The 5,540-nt window shown below is 39.0% G+C and overlaps 1 non-coding gene across 1 annotated transcript; it reads right to left on the bottom strand.

Annotated features, from left to right (window-relative positions):
- Positions 1-2,289: 2,289 nt before the first annotated feature.
- trnap-cgg lies at positions 2,290-2,361 on the bottom strand. The gene has a single exon. It is a non-coding gene; the product is annotated as a tRNA-Pro (tRNA).
- Positions 2,362-5,540: the final 3,179 nt, after the last annotated feature.

The raw sequence follows: 5,540 nt of genomic DNA, 5'->3' as shown, positions 1-5,540 counted from the left end.
TGATTAGAGGAAAAACCTCAGAATGGAGTGTGGTAACCAGCGGTGTACCACAGGGATCAGTATTAGGTCCTCTGCTATTCCTAATCTACATTAATGATTTAGATTCTGGTATAGTAAGCAAACTTGTTAAATTTGCAGACGACACAAAAGTAGGAGGAGTGGCAAACACTGTTGCAGCAGCAAAGGTCATTCAAAATGATCTAGACAAGATTCAGAACTGGGCAGATACATGGCAAATGACATTTAATAGAGAAAAGTGTAAGGTACTGCACGCAGGAAATAAAAATGTACATTATAAATATCATATGGGAGATATTGAAATTGGAGAAGGAATCTATGAAAAAGACCTAGGAGTTTTTGTTGACTCAGAAATGTCTTCATCTAGGCAATGTGGGGAAGCTATAAAAAAGGCTAACAAGATAATCGGATACATTGTGAAAAGTGTTGAATTTAAATCAAGGGAAGTAATGTTAAAACTGTACAATGCACTTGTAAGACCTCATCTTGAATATTGTGTGCAGTTCTGGTCACCTCGCTATAAAAAAGATATTGCTGCTCTAGAAAGAGTGCAAAGAAGAGCGACCAGAATTATTCCGGGCTTAAAAGGCATGTCATATGCAGACAGGCTAAAATAATTGAATCTGTTCAGTCTTGAACAAAGAAGACTACGTGGCGACCTAATTCAAGCATTCAAAATTCTAAAAGGTATTGACAGTGTCGACGCAAGGGACTTTTTCAGCCTGAAAAAAGAAACAAGGACCAGGGGTCACAAATGGAGTTTAGAAAAAGGGGCATTCAGAACAGAAGTGCTATTGCCTGTTAAGGCCGCCTGACTGCTTTTAACTGCTGGCTAGCATTTGTATGGGCATCGAGAGTCGGTCGATATAAACGAGTAAAGTAGTTTAGGTCGGATTTCGTTTTGTTATGTTTGGAATGGCTCACTTAGTCAGCATGGACTTCAAAATGGAAATAGAAAAAAAGGAGACTGGGTTTTGTTGTTCTGCAAAGGCTGTACTGCAATGTTTGCTCACAGGAGCAGTCCCAATACTGAGAGACACGGGGGTTTTGACCTGCTTCGTTCCCGAACTGGGCCGGTTCACCCCTCGTTAGACGACCTGGCATTCACGAGCTCCCCCAGAAATGCCATGTCGATGCCATGCTTAGTGCGGACTCCCGATCGACACAGCCCATTGCAGCACAGAGCTCCCGTGTTCAAACGATCCGCCAGCCTCAACCTCCCCATGTAGTTGGGATTACAGGCACACGCCATGGCGCCCGGCGTGAGCGCGAGCGGCTAGAAGGTAATTCAAATCCCTTGTCTGAACTCACAGCGAGAGTACTCGTGCTGTTTTCCACTGACGTGGCAGCTTTTAATGCCGATTGCATTAAAAGCATTGCCGGGTCCTGCTGTACTTGTAAAAGACTGTGGCCAGATACATGAATTGGAAGAGTGTTAAGTAAAACACATGTGTATCCCAGTTTTCGTGCCGTGGATGTTAAAAAGGCAATGTAAGAATACCATCTAAAAAAGGATGCGTTGGCGAGTATTAAGTCCCCCTCCTCTGAGGTGTCAGCACCATTCAGCACCGGCAGACAGAACTGATCAATCTGCACTTATTCTGCTACCAGGGAACGTCACGCGTTGGTCGCCAGAAATAACAGCAGATAGCTTGTTGGTCTAGGGGTATGATTGTTATTTTGGGTGCGAGAGGACAAGGAACAAATCCCGGAGGGGGCCGTTTCTATAATTGTTCTGTACTACACTGTTGACCAATTTCGATCAGTAATCCGACAAACTCAGCAAAGGCAGTTTCACTGAAGAGAGTTTGGCGTTTTGCAATGAAAAGTTTCCTAATCTTTGCGGTGAATATAGTGGTCAGTATCACCGCCTCTCATTGATTGCTTCCTGTTAGCACTGCCACATAAAAAAACAAGAAATAAACGTGTTGCAGTTACATGCCTTATAAAATGGAATATATACACATCGCATTTTATGCTCTTTTTTGGTTGTTTTAGACTACACACCAAAACAATCAAATGCGTTACCAAAATAAACAGTGTTGTATAAAGTAGAGAAACTCTAAGCTGAATAGTTTTATAGTCTGTTGCGTCACAATTCTGTTTAACACTTAAGCACTTGCTTTGCAGTTTCAAAAAGCCTACAGTTCTGGTTTAACCATCGTGCAATCAGCCCTTGATCGCTCTGATATTGTTGTTCATGGAATTTGTGCGCGATTATCCGCAAAACATAAGAATTGGGAAAGTTTAATACAAAATAATTTTTAAAAAGGGCTCGTCCGGGATTTGAACCCGGGACCTCTCGCACCCGAAGCGAGAATCATACCCCTAGACCAACGAGCCAGAGGTGGGCAAGGTTTTGGTCCACCGAGTTTCCAAAGAAGTGCAGACCTACCTGTCCTGTTATGAGGGATAAGTTTTTATATTGGGTCTACCTGTCTTGGAGACCACAGTAATTTTGCCGTCACTCCGAGCTATGTGCTATTGCCTGTTAAGGCCGCCTGACTGCTTTTAACTGCTGGCTAGCATTTCTATGGGTATCGAGAGTCGGTCGCTATAAACGAGTAAAGTAGTTTAGGTGGGATTTCGTTTTGATATGTTTGGAATGGCTCAGTTAGTCAGCATGTACTTCAAAATGGAAAAAGAAAATAGGATACTGGGGTTCGTTGTTTTGCAAAGGCTGCACTCCAATGTTTTATCATGATATCCGTAGGTTCAGATTTCTTTACATACTCTTTCCATTTCGCTCAGCATATACTCTTATCTTAGGGGAGACGTTAGGAGGACAGAGACGATACTACTTCTAGTGGGGTATTGTTCCGCACTGGACCCGCAATATATCCAGATGACTAATATTGCACCCAAGAAATTGACAGACTCATGTATTTAAAGTTTTTTTTACGAATCGGAGTATGATCAGTACTCCTTCGGTTTATTAACGGTTAAATATTGGATAGAGTAGTTACAGGCTACTTCGTATCCCCAGCTGACAGACACACTGGGCAGTCCAGAGTTAACACTTTAATACATGTATATATGCTATGTATTCAATTAAGAGACCACAGGCCAAGAACATTATCACTTAAAGTTTCAATGGTCTATTTCAGCACATTTACAAATCACTCTCTAATTTCTAAAACATATGAGTCCCTTATAGCAATACATGCAATACATGTCTATTAAATAATAATTGATTAATGCTTACCCTTGAATATAGAACATAAAAGGATATTGTCTTCACCAAGCAAATTAAACTGAGTTCATTGTGTTCAACTGTGTTTTGGTTTGCAGAAGATGGACCACCTTACCCTGTCTGTGATGAGTGTGGTGGTCTATTGTAAATTTACCTAGGAGTTATATAGGTTTTTCATCCCATTGGAATACATGGGACTCAATTAAATCCAATCATTAATCAGTGAGACAGTTCTTATCCATTTTACAAATAATAGTTTTTCAAAAGATGCAGACTAACTTTTCAGAATTAATAGGTGTCATGTACTCAAATAAATTCAAAACTTCACATTTGTTTCAACTCTTATGATCTCATTCCTTGTTTTCCTCCGAGCCCCTCCTTTATCTGAAAAGTTAAGTGAACCAATGTTCCCAGGATCTTGGTTTATAATATAATATAAAAACACTACTGTTTTATGTGCATGCAAAACACTATTTTTATATGTGTTATATATGGGAGATGTTCTTAATATGTGACATCATCTTCTAATTGATTATGTTTTACTAAATTAAAGGTATGTGTTTCTTTTACCTCATGTTGTTCCATCATTTTATTAATGAGTCAGTTTTAATTCCATATACCAATGTCTAACAGTATATTTGACAAAAGATTGTCTTTAAGTCAATTAGTTTCACTAAGTTTAAGTGGTAATAGTTTTCATTAGAATTATTTATCCCTTAAAAATTGTACTAACCAGGCTCTGACCTGTACCTGACTTTTGAATGTGCTATTCCAAGCAGTCTTCCACAGTTTCTTGCTTTTTACAAAGCCAGAGTCTGTGCACACACTTTTTAAATTTATGACCTATGAATGTTTGTTAAGCCATAATTTTTCCATATTATTTCTAGATATATTCTTATCTGTCCTAAACCACTAACTCCATAAACCTTAAATTCCAAATCTATAAGACTTGCAGCTTCGCTGAAGTGGAACCCAAGGACATTCCTCCTTTTTTGATAAGGAGAGAGGTCCCCTTTTTCAATGCAGCAGTTTCAAAGAACCACATTATAAGGACTCCTTCTACCATCATTAGACAATAGTATAGTGGATTAACAACAAGGTACATTATAGTATATCATTACAAACTTAACACAAAAACATAACACAATGCCTTTTATATTCTATAATTCAATGGATATCATAATGTCTAGAGGTCTTGTTGTTCAATAGAAGGAGAAAGAACCTGTTCCACTTTCCCATTTAATTAAATCTCTGTGTCTAATTACTATTCTTTAACTAATACTGCAATTCCAGCTTTTAATCTTCTTATCAATATAATGGTAAAGTCATACAAAATCAAGCACAGGTTTTTTCTTAAGACTTGTTCAGTTTTAAATTGTGGTAAATATGTTTTCTTATTTTGTTGGAACATAAATTTTTAGATTAAATATTTCGAAATGGTGCTTTTTATCAAGCGTCATGTAGACTGACCTATTTCATGGAACAAGAGAGCCATCTACTAAAAACATGTGTAGTACAAGGAGTCGTACTCCCTCTTTATCCCTCCTTCCAAAAAGCCTCTAACACTTCATTTTTATATCAAAGTTCATTCCATATTTGAAATTGCCTAGTCCATGTCCAGCATATCCCCACGTTCCCAGCAGGATTCAACTTCTGTGCCGGGTTCAGCTCTGGTTGGTTCCAAAAATACCATCACAGGTCTCTTTATCCAAAGTTTAGCATCACAGGTGTGAGACGCCATCTTCCTCACCTCGTACCTACAAGATACTTGGACACGTTTAGCTGGGACACCTTCTACACATTCCAATTTACCTAGATGTGCCCATTTCACTAAGTGACCTCCTTCACAACTCATGCATTCAATCCTCTTAATATCTTTTTGGGTTTACATTTAAATGAGAGAAAGAAACTCCTGTAGGATCATTGCATTCAAACAAGATGCTACAGTGTTTAGCCAAATGACTGCAGGCCGGACAAAGTCTGGGCCCAGTCACTGATGACTTGCTTTGGCACATATTACATGCACAATTAACAAGAGGATTATGTTTTAATTTATGTGTCAGGGTTACTTCTGCACCATGTACAACAGTTCTGGATCTGTACACATTGTTACTATACATTTCTTTCTGCTCACACAAGGTCACTTTGCGAGGTATGCCTTCCATCCAGAATACTGAAGAAGGCCAAAACTCACGGTTATACATATTTTCTGGTATCCAATTACTGTTCTGCCTCACATCATCAGTTGGCAGACACAATACAACTGAATCTGAATCAGTTGATGAACCATGAGCCTTAGCTACTGAGATCCTCCATGCAAAGGGATTCA

This window comes from Polyodon spathula, unplaced genomic scaffold, assembly GCF_017654505.1.
Source record: "Polyodon spathula isolate WHYD16114869_AA unplaced genomic scaffold, ASM1765450v1 scaffolds_2714, whole genome shotgun sequence".
In the NCBI taxonomy this organism is placed as follows: Eukaryota; Metazoa; Chordata; class Actinopteri; order Acipenseriformes; family Polyodontidae; genus Polyodon; species Polyodon spathula.
This window is presented reverse-complemented; position numbering and strand designations above follow the sequence as displayed.